The sequence below is a fragment of the Meleagris gallopavo genome, chromosome 10 (genome assembly GCF_905368555.1).
Source record: "Meleagris gallopavo chromosome 10, MGAL_WU_HG_1.1, whole genome shotgun sequence".
Classification (NCBI taxonomy): Eukaryota; Metazoa; Chordata; class Aves; order Galliformes; family Phasianidae; genus Meleagris; species Meleagris gallopavo.
In genome coordinates, this window is record NC_139413.1 from 25,886,721 (window position 1) to 25,904,696 (window position 17,976).

At 43.4% G+C, this 17,976-nt stretch overlaps 1 protein-coding gene across 7 annotated transcripts in view; it reads left to right on the top strand.

The window, feature by feature from the left end:
* Window positions 1-17,976, top strand: part of FGGY (FGGY carbohydrate kinase domain containing) — a 284,157-nt gene that overhangs the window by 20,059 nt on the left and 246,122 nt on the right. For 6 of the 7 annotated variants that reach the window (XM_085231830.1, XM_085231831.1, XM_085231832.1 and 3 more), the window contains exons 1-2: window positions 3,718-4,735; window positions 12,862-12,932. The exons of the other annotated variant lie outside the window; for it this stretch is intronic. The gene's annotated coding sequence lies outside the window, so the exon portion shown is untranslated. Of the gene's footprint in view, window positions 1-3,717; window positions 4,736-12,861; window positions 12,933-17,976 lie in introns of those variants that run through there. 7 annotated transcript variants of the gene reach the window in all.

Sequence of the window (17,976 nt, forward strand, 5' to 3'; positions counted from 1 at the left end):
CGGTGGTACGGCCCTGGAGGTGGCGCTCTGGGGAGCCCTCACGTGATTTCCCCGCCTCGCCGCCGCCGCCGCTTCCAGGCAAGGCCGGGGGGAGTTACGGCGCTCCGGGGCGGGAGCCCAGCGCTGTGGGGCCGCCCCCGCACCGCAGAGGAGCCCAGCGCCGGGCGGGCGGGCGTGCCCGAGGTGGCGGCGGTTCGGCCTCGCCTCCTCCCGTCCAGGGGAGCCCCGGGCGGGCGGGGAAGGGCCGCCCGGTTCCCTTCAGCCCCGGCTTCCCCCAGCCGCCGCGGTGAGCGGCGCGTCCGTTCCCGGGGTCGGGAGCTCCCCGGAGTAACAGAAGGGAGAAAGCTGACGGGAAGAGAGCGGGGTTCGGGATGGGTTTCCCTAAAGTCGTTCTTTAAACTTGGGACGGCTGCTCGGTTGTAGGGCGCTGTGCTGGTGTTGGTGCGTGAGCGCAGCTTGGCGTGGGGGGGAACGGCGGGAGATGGAAGATCCGGTCGGGGAGGGAGGTCTGTGTTGCTTCAGAGCTGCGGGGCGCACCTCCGGACCGCACCGACTCGCAGCTCAGCTGGTAGAGCTGCCCGCGCCGTGCCGCCGGGACGGGAACCCGGGGCAGCAAGTCCTGCTACTGGCTGCCGGGTTCCATCGCTTTGTATGATGTGCCAAGCTGACAAACTTAAGTCTTGGTTTGAAAATGCGCTTTAAAATTCTCCGGTGCTATTTTTTTTCTAGACATAATAACATAATTACCGGTTACAGTATGGGAAGCAACAATGAAATAAGCAAAAAAAAAAGCTGTCAATTAAAAGTGAATGTCTGAATGCACTAATAGAAGTTACTGCTCCCTTTCTTATAGAATTTCCTCCCGGTCCCCCTGCTGTGCCCACCTGACTTCAGTCAGCGTATTCATTTCACCCGTGTGCCCATGTGTGCTGGAATCACACAGTCAATCCACGCATCCCTGTAGGTTTGTGCTAGCAGTCCATGGTGTACAGTTTGCCCACAAATATGGGACTTGGTGTGTGCTGCAGGTGTGTGCACAGCCTTCACGTAGGCAATGAGCACCTCTGTGCGGGTAATTCAAGCTGCCCGGCTGCCTCTGTAACTTCAGCAGCGGTTATTGCATGTGCATAAGGATGTCTCTGGAAGTCATCAGGTTTAGAGGCAGCTTCCTAGCTCTGTCCTAAGCTTTACGTACAAGACAGATAGAGGCCAGAGCCTGACTCCTGGCACAGGAGCTGAGGGACACCGAGCAAAGCTGGCAGATGGCAGGTTCAGAATGAACAAGAGAAATTGCTGTGCAGAGCTGTCGGGCTGTGGAACACCTTGGCAAGACGCTGCTGTGCAGACGGAAGGATTTTAAAGTGATTAGATGAAGTCACAGGAGAGAAATCTCTCAAGGGCTATTGAGTGCAGTGAATCTCTGGCTCTGGAAATCCCAAACTGCAAATGACTTGTGTCTGGGAGAGCATCCCAGGGCAAAACTCCTGCGTGTGTGCCTTGGTTTTGTGTGCCTTAGGACTGCGGGGTGTCTCATCGGGCCTGATGGGGCTGTCCTGTGTTCTTGCTGTGCCCACACTCCCACTTAGACAGTCTGTAAACGATCCGGCTCTGTTGTGTCAGCATACCATTTTGGTACATGTAAAGGGCTTGTCTGTGCAAAGAAGAAATTGTGGAGAAAGGGAAGACGTGAATTTGAAGCATTTTGTTGTCTGGAGGTTTTTATTTTAAAACGATTTTTAAACTAAAAGATTTTTATGTGTGTGGCTTTTGTTACGTAGGAAACCGTTGCAAGTCTTTTGCTTTAGTCAGTTTACTGTATAAACAAATAACCCCAACAAAGGATGTTCCAATTAACTGTTGACATATCTAATTTGTCCAAGTGTTGTCCTTTTGTTTCCTCTGCACATCTGTTTTGTCCTAGAAAGCCGCATTCAGTCTGCATATCAGGGAGCTTGGTCAGTGTAGCTCTAACCACTCCAGCCTGGTAAGTGGGCCCTTACAGCCTGTCTACATCAGCCCCACCTGTATGGATGCAGAATTTTCATTGGCCTCAGTGAGTGTTGGATCGGGCTGGAGATATTCACTCAAAGTCATTTCATTTCTTTGGTCTTTTTTTATCCCCAGCCCATTTTAGTTTTTTTACTTCCTTCCTTTTACGAAGGTGCAGTTTAGGACTAGACATTCCAGTTTGCCAGAGACGTGTTGCTACTGAGGCCCATAGCTATAGGGGACACCCATCAGTCCACTCATTATGTTAATTACTACTCGCTTAAAGGTTACCTGGTAATAGACAGCCAGCTTGCCCATAAAGGTTGCGCGTAGCAGGAGAGCTCTGAAACCCAAGACCAACGCTCTTTGCTGCTCTGAGGGGATTTCAGCATTCTGATCCCAACAGGGGACGAGTGCCAGGCGGGTGCTTGGCCATGGGCAGGGATCTCAGCTCAGCTCTCAGCACAGCGCCCAGCTCCCACCTGAGTCACTGAGTGCTGCTCCCCCGTGCGTGCAGCGACAGTGATCCTCCATGGCCGTCAGCCGAGGGGCTGGGAGCTTGGGGCTGTGCTCTGGTCTATTAAACAGTTGTTACTTGAGGGCTTTCCCCTCTTTCCTGATGTCCTTAAGCAAATACTCCTTTAGTAGAACGAAAACACTTACCGGCCCATTTATAAATCGTGGCCATTTACATGTCCCAATAAACTAACCTGTGGGTAGGAACTGGAAATTAGCTGCATATCTCTGTTGCTGTGAGAGGCAGATGCTCTGACCAGCATAATGCAGGTTTTGATTTATAAAGTTCTCTAATCGATCAATACGAGATTGACTGAGGCAATCAGATAATCTGAATAATTAAATGGCTTTTCAAAGACAAATTAAAATTTCTTATACGTACTCCATCCATCTACATTATATTTGGTGTCCAGGAATAAACAGGTTGGTTGGTTTTTTACAGGCCTGTATCAGAAGTGCTTTTTGCTTATTTCTGGATCACTAGAAAAAAGAAATGGTAGGTTTTTACTGTTTTTGTATTGGAAACAGCACTGACAGAAGGAAAGTGCTTGCTTGCATGCAGAATATATATATATATTTCTTTAAGCTTAGATATATTATGACATTAGAGGAGTTTCTGCATTATTCTTATAAATGCTCTTCTTTTTTTTTTTTTTTTTATTTGCTTTTTGACCCCCTTCGTGCTTTCCAACATGATACCTGCTTCACCTCTGCATGAGGTAAGGCTGAGAATCCACCAATCTTCTCCAGCAGCTTCTTTTTTTGATGAACTGCTACAGAGTCTGCCCTGCTGAGGGAGGGGAGAGTTGGAACGGTCAGAAGGAGCAAATGTATTTCCTTTATGTTCTGTATCAGAGCGTGGTGAAAGAGGCCAGGGGTGCGAGGGCACGGGGAGCAGAGTTTCCTTGGGGTAAGTGGAAGTAAAAATAATTCACAGGTGTTCCTCAAGGTGTGTTCTCAGGGCCGGTTCAAATCCACCTCAGCCTGCAGTGCAAGAGGTGTGGCAGAGCCACCACGTCGTCCACCCCCGGCTTCCGGCCCCACGGCCGCTCCTTCTGCTCTTTGCCCTCACCAGGGCTCACGTGGCCTCGTGGGGATCCAGGAACTGCGTCTGACTGAGAGCTGAGCTGGAAAAATCATCTCTGAGGGTCCAAGGGAGAGGTGTGAATGCACAGGAGGTCTCTGAGCTCGATGTGAAGAACCCTGAAACCAGATCTGTAAGACAAGGCGGAACACTTGGTCCTGAGCTAGCATTTGTCCATGAAAAAGGTTCCTCGGAACTACAAGCACTTGTAAATGAATATCGTGTCCATCTCCTCCACCCTCAATTAGTCATCGCATAACCAAGCTACATGCGTTTAGTCCTTTTCATCTTTCTTCTTGTCAAGCCCTTTAGCCTGTCCCCCTCACCTACTCATCCCACCAATCATTTTAATTAATCTGTGAATTTCTTTGAAACTACTACTTTGTGGAATGGAGGAAAATGAGTAGGTTACAGAGACAAGATTGTGAATGATGGAGGTGGGGCAAAGTTAGGAGACTTTGCAAGACCTGTTGGGTTACCTCTGGGGCAGGACAGCAACGCTGGATGTAAACAGAGAGAGAGTATAGAAGTGAAGGAGGAACCACTAAAAACAGTTGCTGGGTTGTTTTTTTTTTCTTCATTTTATTATGAGTACAGTTGGAGCATTTCAAACGTTGGATGTTTTACATGCAGCAAAAAAGGAGTGAAAGATGTAATATGATTGTCTCTAAAGTGGAGAGGATTACCTTCTATTTAGTTATTTATATTACATTACTTGGTATTACTTTTTTCCATTCCTTGCTAGCTTTGTAGAGGCTCTGAGTTATCACTGCAGTTACTCAAAAGTACATTTTCAAATAATTAATGAGCTTTTTTTTGTTATTCAAACAGCTGTATGTATTTGCATAATTTTTGATGAAAAACCTGGCTGAATAGAAGCTAGCTACATTATTTAGAGATGAAGAGATCCCAGGGTATTGCTCTCCTTGGAATTTTAGGGCTTTACAAATCAAAGTAGCACGCTGTTAAAGCCTCTATGTTCATTATTCCCATACCACAGCATATCCAGTGTTCTGAGAAACGGAGAATTGGGCAAAGTTCCTATCCTTTGGATCTTACACTTAAACAATTCCCAACACATGACCAAGGCTGGCAGAAAGGCAGCTGATCCACAGTGGGAGCCCAGAGAGTGAAGTGAGTTTGAAGGTAAGCTGTACAGGAGGCACTGGAGGACATGTGGCATATGGGAAGCAGAAGGCAGTGCTCGGTTGTGGGCTAGCAGTATGAAAAACAAAAATTAACATACAAATAGAAGCATACTAATGCTGAGTGCTGGGGAGGCAGATGAGCACCTTTGAAAAGATATTTACTGTGTTTGAGGACAAAGATCCCAACAGAAATGTGCATTTTTTCAGATACAACCAAGGCACGATTTCACTGTGCAGAAATGAAATGAGCTTTCTGGCATTTTGGTATTTTGATAAATCTTTATTAAAGTAAGCAAGAACAACAAAATGCATTGATTTATGTTGCCAGTTGTGAGCAAATACCTCAGAATAACCAGATTTAACTATTGGGAGCCATCGATAAAATAGTTTACTTTTGATTAGTGTCTCAGAATGGATACAAAATGCCTGGCTTTTTAATTAATAAGCAATCTGGCATCTCGTCAGAGTTGACACCTCACTCTGTCTTAGCAGCTGTTGGAACAGTAGGCTTCTGGCAACCTGGGATAAAGGAGTGCTTGCAACAGGAGAAGGAAAGGAAGCAAGTCAGCATGACACCAAAAATGCCTTGTATAGAGCACCACAGAGCATAGGAATTTCCAATGAGAAATCAAGCTCCCCTTCCCTAAGCTACGGGTTCAGGCTTGCATGGACAGCGAGTTTCTGTTGCTGACTATCACCAGTGGTTGGTGGCTGACAGATGTAAGGACTCCTGTGTGAATTTGAGTGATGTTTCTGGTTCTGACAATGGTAGCAATAAACAGAGAAAGCATTGGACAGTGAAAGTAGGTCCTGCAGGTTGCTCCTTCCCGGGGATTATAGTGGCAGAGCCTGTGGGGAAGTTTACGGAGTGCCTGCTCATGTCATTCAAATGGAAACATTCCCTCTGAATGACAGTCATTTGAGTTGGAGTCATGGTGTGGGAGCAGTTAGGGTTGCCAAACAGCTAAGGCAGGCACTGTAGGGAGGAAAGGGCACATAGGAGGAAAGGCAGGACAATAGGCAGAGTTAAAGACTTCAGCTGTGGGGAAGATGCTGCTAAACTGCTACTCTTCCTCAGTCCCATCTGATGAATAATAAGCAATCAGATCTCTGAGCACAGCTGACAATATCACACAGTCCCCACTGTGTTGGCTGCTCCCCACTTGAAGTGGAAATGTCCTGGCCTTGTCCACTGCAGCTTCTCAGGGCTTCTGCAGAAGAATCAGGCCACTTGAAACCCTGAAAATTGCACTTTGCTGCCTCTTTTCTTCAGTAAAAAATCATATGCAGTCACTGACACTGCAGTACCTGTACCTTCCCTCGTTTCAGAGATGAGGCACTGATGGAAAATTCTGTCCAGGTAGTATTGATCCTTACCTGTATTCATTTTATTTACAGTGGCTTTGGGAGCACAGCTCACGTATGTGCTAGAGGAAATACTGCATGAACAGCAGGCAGTGCATTTGGCAGACACGTTGGTCAGCTCGCAGGACTGTTTACACAGTCTGTTGAGAACATATGAAACATATAAAAAGCCATAATATTTGAATATATTAGAAACAAGCTCATGAGATCAAGGAAAATTTTGAGGATAAAAGGACAACAATAAAGCTAAGGCCTGAGGGCTGTGATGGCTGCTAATTGAAATTCAGCTGTTTTTTTGGCTGTTTTTTTTTTTTCCAAAGAACATAACTAGAAAGACATTCCAAAAGGGACTGCGTGGTATTTAGAGGTCTGGGTACCAGCTGTTATGTGCACATACTTGCAGAGGCTTCTGTTCTGCTAAGGCTGCGGACTCAGGTGAGTCACATGAGAGAGGTTAAGCACTCATATTGTAAGAGCTAATGGTACAAAGTAGCCTTTTCTATATAAGCATGTTTGGTGCTGACTTTTTCCAGCCATTGCTTTCCTTTCAGTCAGTGTAGGAAAAGATGTGTGGCTGGCAAATCTGCAAGCCCGGGCAAAGATGTTCTGGGTGTGGATGCTTACAACCTATTGCCAAGTGCTTCAAATAGGCATTTATGTCAAAGATCTGAGGTCAATTCAATGATAGCCAATTTCAGCCTCGGATGATTTTATAAATATTAATAAGAAGAGTAGTGTATTTCACATTTATGTTCTTGGCCTGCGAAGCACCTACCTAACCCTGTAACATTAGTGGTTGGGAATATACATCCAATTCAGGGCAACCAAAAGAATTTACAAGGTGAAGCAAAAATATGTTCACCTCTTTAATGTCACCTCACAAGAATAATGAGAAGTAATTTTATTTTCTCTGTGGAGAAAAAACAGGAGAAATGAGTAAACTCAAGTGGGATACAGCCACAACCTTCCCTGCTTCTGCCTCCCTGCTGGATGACCTTAAGTTACTTTTGCATTTCTCTGGCTTGCTTTGCTTGCTTGTAAAACAGTCATAACTGAAGTTGTAGTAAAGCGTGAAGATCCCCTTTCTGTGGGGAAAAAAAATGCTGTGCAAGTGGCATGATCTGCTTTTCTTTCTAAAAATGCAGTAAGGAAATAGGTACAGATAAGGGATGGAATTTCATCTGGAAGAATACCTAGGATTAATTTATTGGTGTAAAATGTTTATTACTGGCCCTGTTTGCTTTTAGGATATCAACTATTGACATTTTTATTAATTCATCAGCCTTGTAATGCATTTAAAACGTGTAGAGCATAACTGGCGCTGAGATTTATGCCATTTTCACTCTCTGACATTTTGCCCAAATATCTTCCTGCAGCTGCTGTGGACTTTTTTTTTTGTTGGGGGAAGCTGGAGGGGAAGGCAGAGGAGGGGAAAGGTATCAATGTATTTTTTTTCCCCCCACTGTCAGAGGTTCTGGCAATGATTTGGAGTTGTTACTGTCAAAAATCTGTGTAAGGGAAAGTAATACTTTTCAGTTTCCCAGAAGGGGGAAGCTGGGGCACAGTGCTCAACACCTTCCCAAAATCACACAGACCGTTTCATTGAATACGAAGTTTTGATATGTAGTCCAAAACTTTGACAAGAAGATATCACATGAAACACAGGAACTTGTCTGCATTTCACACTGCTTGGGGAAGAGAGTGAGTGCAACAGCCACTCCCTGCTCGCATGAAAGGGCATTGCTGCAAAGGTGAGGCTTACAGTCCCCCTGGACACTCCGCCCAGCAAATCTGCCCCTAAGCTTTCTTGCATGCTTTTACATATATCTATGTTTTAAATTGCACAGCAAAGATTTTTAGGAAAACCAAGTAAATGTAAATCAGCACAATTTACCGTGCTGTTAGCTCCCAAGTGCTTTTGGCCTGCACTGCTGACAAAAGAGGCAGTCCTGCCCTCTTCCTGCTCCCACGCTGTCCCCTCCCTTGCTCTGACACAACCATGAGGTGAAGCGTTTTGGGAAATACATCCAGTTCAAATCTTATCCCAGCAAAAAGCCTGAATGGCCAGGGAAGGAGGAATTTCCTTCTTTTCGGAGTGTCACCAGCATACGCTGGATTAAAATCCTAGTAGAACCACTGTGTTAGTGCAATTCCCTGGTCTGTGAGAGCCAGGAGCTTCTAGTCTGTCCCAGCAGCTCTTGGCTAAAGGAGAACCGTGCTGCATCTGGAAACGCAATCAAGCTGCTTTCAAAACCTTTCATTCATACGTGGTCCGCAGTTGGTTCTTAGTGCACCTTTGCTATAGGCAGTAGCGCTCTGCGAGCCTGTCAACATTGTAGTCAAACAAAGGCTCGTCTCAAGACTCTGTTGTGTAAATAAACCTTGTGCCTCGCAGGGTGTCACTGAGTTAATGTAAAGCCTGAAGAGGGGAGGGCGTGGGAGCAGCATGCCAGTGTTAACTTTTCTGCTCAGGATTGCAACAGGATTGCAACAGCCCAGCCTATCTGAGCCGCCGCACGTACTGTAAACATGTCTGTGCACTTGAATTTGATATGGGCGGTGATAGAGCAATATACCTTTCTGGGAAGTGCTAATGGGCAGCAAGCTTTCATTTTAAGGAAATTCTGCATAAACAATAGCAGTTTTCTTGCTAGAGTGCTGATTCTGTCCATGTGGTCCACAGAACAGACAGACAAAGGCAATATATGTGGCAGCATTCACCACCAGGTTAAATTCTCAGGGTAAGAAGGAGAAATGCAGAAAATCCCATAAACATCAGTAGTTATGCTTTTAAATCTGTGGTAGCTTTGAGTACTTTTTTTTGCTTCTCACAGATCAGTAACCAGGGGACAATTGACAGCAGTAACCACACTGGTAAAAATACACAATTGTTTTTTGAACCAAACAGCGCTTCATATGCAAAGCTGTCTATGTAAGTGTGCCCAGGGTGCTTTTTGAGGCCTCATGGGAAGTTTTGCAAAGAGTTAACTACTTTTTATAAAGTTTTATCGAGCAGAAGCTTTTCTGATAGTTTCAAAATCCTCTGTTGCTTTTTCTAGGCTTACTTTTTCTTTTTTCCTCCCTCACAAGGGGTAATACAAACTGTAAGAAAAGTTCCAGGAGAACCTCCTGTCCCCCCATTCCCTTTTCTCATCCTTCCCCCTCCCCCAAACACCAGGAGCTCTCAAAAAACATTTTAGTATCCTGGAGATTAAAGGCAGTGTCTTTAATTTGTATTTGTCTTGTAATAGCTCTGATTGTCACTGCCTCATCCTCTCCTTTGCTGGAGTGCTCCTGCTATGTTATTTATGCACTTGCTGTCAGGTTCAATAAGCAGTTTCTTAGCAGGGCACCTTCCCACATAAAGATGTCTCCAGTTCTTGTCTTACCTCTCTCTTCCTCCATGTGCAGTGTCTTGATAGCAGAGAGCAACAGAGCTGAGTGTCAGCGGTGTCAGTAACTCCTAGCTGATAAATGGAAATTAACTCTAGAACCTCACAGGTCCACTGGCAGCTGCATACAGGGCACGTTATACATGTTCCAGTTATGCAGGTTTTGCATGGTGCCTATTTTAAGTTTAGGCATTTTGTTATTACTGGACCTGTTAAAGTTCAGAACTGTAGTACGCCAGTGTACCTCGTAGGTAATATTGAAAAGGTTGTGGTAATCTGTTTTAAGGATTATCTGTGTAAAAAGGGGTATCGACAAAGAGAATTGAAGTTACACGTTAATCACAGTAATTGCTCCAAAGACAAACTGGCAAGCAGCTGGCTGGAAGTTAGAAATGTAGCTAGTTTTATACCATAGATCCTAAATCGTACTGCTGGTGGAATCTTGTGTTTAGTCAGTGAGTGACAACCCCCCCTTTGAGCCGTAGCACCAAGGATTTCCCCTTCCTGAATGTGTAAAGGTGAGTAAAATTTCCCGGAGCATAAAAGCATGTTACAGAAGTGCCAGATTTTCAGTTTTGAATTAGAAGAGATACTTTCATTTTCAGTATCTCCATTAGTGCTGCTTTTTGCAAGACCAGGAGCGTGAACTCCTGTATCTGAGCCAAAATTCCAACCTAAGTAGAATGTACTCATCTAAAGTTCCCTTTTGGTTTCATTTGGACAAGATATTCTTTGGTGTAGAGTTGCTGTGTACTGTTACAGCAGTTGCTGTGTTGGGAGCTTGGGAATGTGCTCTCTTGGAAGAGGTTACGTAAAAACCTAGACCATAATAATCTCAGAGAAACCCCCGAGTGTGGTGATTAAAAAGACAAAACGATTAGGGGAAACACATCAAAGACTCTCTGTGAGAGTCCAAAAAGGAAAAATACTGATAATATTTGTTTTGATTTTGTCTTACATGAAGTAAAAGATGTGTGGTGTGTCCTGGGTCACCACCCTCAGGGGTGTGTACTTAAAGACAACAGAATCAGGCTCCAAGACTTGTATGTGGTTTATTTTGGTTGCAGGGCTGGGAAGATAAGATACCATTGTGCCATCTACATTGTGGTGCTATCAATCTGATAGATTATACTTTCTGTACACCTCTGACCACCTCACCTGCCCTCTGCCCACTAATCTGTTTCTAACAGGATAACTCCTCGCTTTCTGGCCTTTTAGAAACTTTCGGCTGTGATTTATTTAAACAGCCACAAAAATGTTTTTCTTCTCCAAATGTGTAATTCTTTGTGATGAAAGCAGCCAGAAGCGTGAGATGGGTAACACTGATTACTAAAGCTATTGTGCTAGCTCAGGCTCAGTAAATTGTGAATCTTAGGGGCTAAAATTGTTTAGAATTCCATCCATGGTCTGGGAATAAGAGTAGATACTTATTGATTGATAGCCTTGTTGTTCACACTCCACCGGCTTCTAATACTGTTATTTTAGAACAGTGTTAGATTCATTTAAAAAGTTTATTAGTCTTGGGCTGCCCTGGGAACCAGGTTAGAAAAGATTTGAGCTAATGGAATATGCAAAACGTGGTTTTAGGGCTCTCCTTTAATGTGGAAAGGAGAAGAAAGGTTTTAGTCGGCTACAGCAATCCAGTAAGAGAACTGTTTACTTAAGACTCTCACAGTTACTTTTCATGTGTGTTTTCAGAGCTTTTCAGATGGATTTACTTCACATGAACTAGTATATTAATCAATATTCTGATATTTGTTTTCCAGTTGGTATTTTGACTTAAGTAGTCACAGTTGTTTTCTTTCTGGGAGACCGATAGAGCAGATCCCAAAAACCTATGGGAAAATAACTGAGCTCAACACTGGAAATGGAGGAATATAAAATATAATCCCAATTTAGGTAGGAGTATTGCATCTGAGTTTATTTTCCCACGTGCAAAGTGATGTGGCGATAAGAATATTACAGATTCTTGATGTCAAGGCTTGCATACCCTTGAGTGATGCAGCCATCCTTAGAAAATGGGAGTCAACAAAGCCTTTGTCCTATACTACTGCAAATATCATCTCTCTTCCCAAGTGCTCATCTGTAACAAGAAATCATACCAAATCTATATCTGAAGATAACACAGAAGGTGCCCCTGGGCATCTTAGAAGTTCCAGTGCTTCCCTGACTGCCTCATGTCAATAGTCATTGTAGGATTTCAAACACTGGCAACAGTGCGTGTTATTTTCTTACATAAACGAAAAGAGATTGAAAATAAAAATCAAGGTACAGGAACATATTCTCTTTGTGCCAATTAGGTGATGTATTGATTTTGCTGGTTATGCATGTTTGCCTTTGGCCTCTTTTAGAACACTCCCAAGTTTGAGTCCAAGCTGCTGATGTTGTCCTGTACTTTTTTTTTAATGAGTTTTTGTGAGTGTAAATAAGGCTGCTTGGAGCAAAATGTTTTAGGTGAAAGATTCTTGTGTTTTTCTAATATTCTTCTGTCATCTTGATTTGATGATATAATGTAAAATCTACCTGTTTGCAGGACTAATTTGGGACTCTTGAAAGTAAAAGGTGAGAAATAGAATAGAGAAATGAGTAGAGACAGCAATACTTTCATTCAAACCTTGAAGGCTGTCAGACATTTTCTACATCTGGAATGTCTTGCTCTTGCACATTAGATAGGTTGTTTTTTGTCCAGATCAGGACTCTGGTCTGTTTTTCCTTCTTAAAAGAAAGACTGAGAAGAATCACTCTGTTTATGTTAGCACTTAGTTTTGATCTGGTAGTCATAAAACCTCAGATATGTTTGGAAAGCAAATAGAGATGCAATGGCAAAAGCAGTGGTGGCAGATGCTGTTGGTTTTTGTTTTAATTTATTTTACTTAACAGCAAAACTAAAAATGTGATGCTGATTTATATGCAGTAGTATTGATTCCTATGTTGTTACAGCTATGTAACCTAGAGTCTAGCATGGCTTATAAACACCCGAAATGGAAGGACCTTAATAGTTCTGAGCACTGAATGTTTTTTTTCCTGTGTACTCTCTCCTACCTTTGTTATTCAGCACATAATGCTGCATTAATGAAAGCAGCACTGTTGTATTTCTCATCATTATATTCTTCCAAGTCATAGCAACGATGCTGGAAGGAAACCATTGTCTATAGAAAACATTCTTAAGTGTTTGAAGGGCTTCCATCTAGAAAAACTTTTTGGTAGAGAAAGGCTGATGCTGTAAGTATTCATTCCACTAACGGTCTCATTTTGATTACACTCTTTGCAGGTTGCATAGTCACATTTTGAACGAGCTGCAGAATATATACTGAATCCAAACATTACATGCTTGTTTTAAACTTAAAATTTCTCTATCTGTGCTTAGGATGCTTATCGAAGTGGTGGCTCAGAAGCAGACTGTTCAGTCTCCAGTGACTCAGAGGAGAAGTGCAGTGGGTAAGCACTGTTAAAAACCAGGTGCATAAGTTTGAAAATGTTGATCCAAATCACATTATTATAAGTAGTAGGGAAATGTCATGACTTACTGAGATTAAACAAAGACCTGCTTAGAATCTTGTGACTTCAGCTCATAAATGGATTTCATCACTCATTACAGCTGCATAAACAAATGCATGTGGTATATATGCATGTTTTGTTTTTGGAAGTTGTTTTTAAAATCCCCTCAGAGGTGTTTTTTGTTGTTTTTTTTTTAATTGCTCCTAATGAGCCAATGTTCCCCAGTTCTGGAGCGATGCCTCGTGTACCTGAGCAGCATAGCACAGCCATTGCTTTTAAGGGAATAGTTTGCCTGCTTTTCTCCCTTTCTGGCAGCTGAACTGCTTTGGCAAGCAAGTCATTTTAAAGGAGGAATTTACAATATGAAGCCTGCTGTCAAAACTTTTATTCCTTTTATGAAAGTAGCCTTAACCTAGTGCTCGCTTAGAGCTGTGGAAATGCAGTCCCAGCCCCATCAGCAATTGGAGTATGTCCTACATGATGTCTCAGCTCCTACTGCATAATTTTATCATGTATCTAGATATTTTTTGATTGGTTAACATAACTTTTCCTGTTGTCTGTGTACCTGTTTCTCCTGATGGGCCTCATGTAAAGAACCCTAGAAACCAATGCCCTGTGATTATCCACGTGTAATTAGTACTTCACCCATGTTTTCTTGCCAGTATGTTGCAAGTGGGATGTGGCAAGATTAAGCAAAGTTTTGGTCTCCCTGCTGAGACTATTACCTGAAGGCACTAATGATGACAGTGCTTTGTGATGTACAACAGGTGCTTGTCATCTGTGGCTTTAAAATGTGGCATAGATAAAAACTATTAAGTCATTCACATGTCTTTGGGTTAAAATATAGCACGTTTGGTTAAAAATCACACTGCTCAGCATGTCGAGGCAGGCAGTTATCAAAGATTAACCTTGAGAAACCAAGAAGGCAAAATACATGGGTAATTCCTTGAATTCCAGTTTGCCATTTCATACTCTGAACTGAGATGCTGCATTATTTCTAGGTAGGCAGCTCCAATTTTACTTGCAGCCTCCTCTTTTTATTTGTGAAAGGTAGGCAGGAAAATAAAAAGAACAACATGAGACAAGTTGTGTTTGGGGCTCTTATCCATATATCCTAAATAGATGGATTTGGCCTGAATTGGATTACTTTGTTTTACTCCCCAGAAGGATAAAACTCGTAATAAAAAGAGATGTAATTTAAAATGAATAAACCCCAAATCGTTTCACTTTTCTGTCCAGTAGCATTAATTTTTAGGCAACTAGGAAGGAGTCCTAATCATATGTGATCCTAAAACTTGCTTATGCAACCTGCTGAATGCGTGAGGCTGTGAGTATCCTGCCCCTTCTGTTGGAGTCTAAAGAAAATCCAGTTGCTCATCACCTCTGAAAATCTGCCCTCTCATTTAGGTAGTTAAAAAAACTCCTGACGCACTCCAAAATGTTGCCTTGAACGCCTTAAAATGTCACATTAAAATCACGTACAGTTCACCCACCAACCATCTGGCTTTGCGGATCTGAAAACGATTAATTAAGCTTCTTGCCTTCCTAATAAGGCCTATTGGAAGTGCCACACGGCCAGCAGCGGGTCTGCAGTGTGCAGGATGGCCGTGGCCGAGGATCTCTGTGGCCGGTGGCCGGCAGAGCCTTGGCACGCCTTGCCGCGCTACCTAGCACAGCTCTAACAGCAGGCTGGACAAATACCTGTGTTTGTCCTTAAAAGGCTCTGCCAGCTGCTGCAGGAGCCCCAGCGCTTCCTGACTCTGCTCAGCCACGCTCCTAAAAAGGCAGTTCCTTGCTCCCACTTCCCACAGCTCAGCTCCCCGGGGAGGACAGCCCTCCCAGGGCCAGCGGTTCGCTTACAAGGAAAGCCTTCCTTATGGCTTTTGCTGCTGCTTCTCGAGGAAGCCGTTGTGTTTACAAGCACTGCTGGGGTTATCCTCTCTTCAGTGAATAATGGAAAGTAGAACAGAGTGCAGTGCCCGAGCCTGCAAGCCTCCCAGCACAGGCACGTTTCTGCAGCAGCGTGCAGCCCGGAGGGTTCTGTGCAGGGAAGGAGATGCGCCGTGGGAAGCAGTTCAGAGCCGTAGTCTTGAAAGCGTATTAGGTTATGGTTTTATAAGAGAAAGTAGTCAGCAGCAATATGAGCTCAAAGCAATTCATGTCCTTTTTCCTCCCTCCCGACTGCCATTCCTGCGCTGCCTCTTTGCTTGCGCTCGTGCAGCTCTTTGTGGGGCCATGCTGTGTTTTTGGTTTGATTTGTTCTGAAAGCCAGAAAAGCATTTTCTGCTTAGCTTGATGGTGTGGCTTCACAAAAAGTTATGCAAGTATTAGCTGAGAGAAGAATAGGAAAGAGGGGCAACAGGACTTGGTTACCAATGCCCCATACTCTTCCTAACATGAAACCATAGCTACTGTCTGCACCTTCTGGAGGAAAACTCCAACTGCTGAATGTTTTATTAGATATTTCTACAGATTTAATTGAACGGCTCTGAAGGATCTGATTACTGGTTTATTTATTTCACATGCCAAGTTACAGGCTTAGTTACAGTCTGGTAGATTTTCAAGGACAAGTTTTTTAGTGAAGCCAGATTTTGGAAAAGGCTTGAATATACCAATTCAGAAGGGGCTTTACACAGCCTTTTTTTTTTTTTTTTAATTAAATTAACAAATCATCCTGGCTTAATTTGAAAAATTACAAAGAGAATTTTTCAAATTTAAGATCTGTGAAATTCTGACATGTGCAGCACACTAAGTGCTCTCATACTCATTTCAGAAAGGGACTTAAGATAATCCATTTCCAAAGGGGTCGTTTGGGAAAGGCCAGCACCAGAGGTCCCTCTCTCTGCTCTTCAGGGTGTGTGGGACATTGGGGTGCAGCTCACAGAGGTTGAACGCAATGTACTCAGGCACAGCAGTTTGTCTCTTCAGAGCCACGTACTTCCTTCGTTTATCAGGCTGCTCCTGGCAATTCTGTTCAACCTTTGGACTTTATGGCCTCTCTCAGGATGTAGCATTGGTTCCCTAATATCTCTCTTCTCTTGTCTTTTGCCAAGTTTCCAGCAGGCGATGAGGCCATGACAAGCGGGGTCACAGGTGTTAAGAGAAGTCAGCAGCACAAACAATTATTGTTACAAAATCAGATTCCACACTTGTAAGGATGAAATACTGCTTTTCTCATTCCTGTCTTTTCTTTTTCTGAGATTACAAGGCATTTCCTACCTCATTTTCCTTTTACACCAGTGCTAGGTTAGCTCCTAGCCTTGTGTAGTTGAGGTTAACAGTACTGATGGTGTGGATAAAAGTGATGGAAGTGACACGCACTCTTTTAATGTACAATGTTAGCTGAGGTCTGTTGTGTATTTTCCAGTATTGCCTTTACAGCTGCTGGTACTTTTAGTATGCCTGTCGTGTAAAATATGATGTGTTTGAATGGTAGTTAATGAGATACATAGGAAGAAACAGATCAGACAGTAAGGAAGAGGGTGATTAGAGAGAAACATTGATCGGACAATAAGGAAGAGGGTGATTGACTGTTGGTCTGATGCAGTGGGAGGTGGCATGTGTGACTAACAGCTATGGAATTTGATAATTTGGCAGAAGAAAAACATGTACAGCTACAGGTTTGGGGCTGTCTGGTGACAGTGGCCCCAATACACAGCATATGTGAGATTTGGAAGCTGTATGTTGTTGGGAAGATGCACACATGAAAAGGTAGTGAGAGGACTGCTGGAAACACAGCTGTTAATCTGAGTTCAGAAAGTGCCTGTATGTTCTTTTAAAGTGAGCAGTAATTTTGGTGCAGAGCAACTTGTCTCCCATGCAGTGTTATTAAGGGAGGCTAAATTGTCCAGATCTTAGCAGTTTCAGAACACTTTTGAATTTTAGAAAAGTTCCTTATGTACACAAAGCACTTCGATGCAACAGAGCTATATGATCAGTCTGAATTAACAGCCCCACCTCACGCTTAGTAGCACCATTCTCAATCCCTCATTGTGTTGCTTTTCTTAGTCTACAATGTAGCAGCTCTGCATGGGGCTCTCACTAGTCCTTGTTTATGTACAAACTTGCAGCAGAGCAGCTCCGTCAGTTTTTGTGTTGTTAATATTTTTATAGACTGTTCCAGCTGTGTTCCTTTGTGTGAACACAGTTATAGTCAAATCAAGGACATATTCCCCTTCCAGTGTGTGAATTAAGTAGAATTTTAGAAGTGTAAATCTACCCAACTTAGGAGATTTTACTGATTTACCTTATTGATAGAACAGATAAAATGTTTGGATGTTTCAAAGGGGAAATTTAGAGAAGCAGGAGCCCTTTTAATCACACAGGTGCTCTGAAGTCCCAGTGGCAGCCCATGTTTTAGCCCTGAATGCAGTCTCAGCACTTTGTTCATTTTCTAATAACCAATATCCACTTGATGCAGTAAGACCTGTAGAAAAAAGTAACTAAAGGTACCTGAATTTTCCCTTTAACCACATGAAGAATGCAAGTGCAGTTCTGATAATGCAGAATAAAGTACACTGTAGAACAAGCTGATGTTGTTATAGCCATGCATATTAAATGTAATTGGTGATTATAAAAGGAGCCTTTATCAGGAAACGTCACTAAAAGGTAAGCAACCTTTTACAAATAGATTATTACTTCCTGGGATGGGCTCTGTATATACTTTATAGAAAGCTAAGATATTAGTGCTACTGTCTTTGATTAATAAGCAAATTCATTTTTGTAAGAGTATATTTTCATAGAATCAGAGAATAGAATCACAGATTGGCTTGGGTTGGAAGGGACCTCAAGGATCATGAATCTCCAACCCCCCACCACCACATGCAGGGCCACCAACCTCCCCATTGAATACTGTACCAGGCTGCCCAGGGCCCCATCCAATCTGACTTGGAACACCTCCAGAAACAGGGCATCCACAACCCCTCTGGGCAGCTGTTCCAGCACCTCATCACCCTCTCTATGAAGAACTTCCCCCCTGTTGATA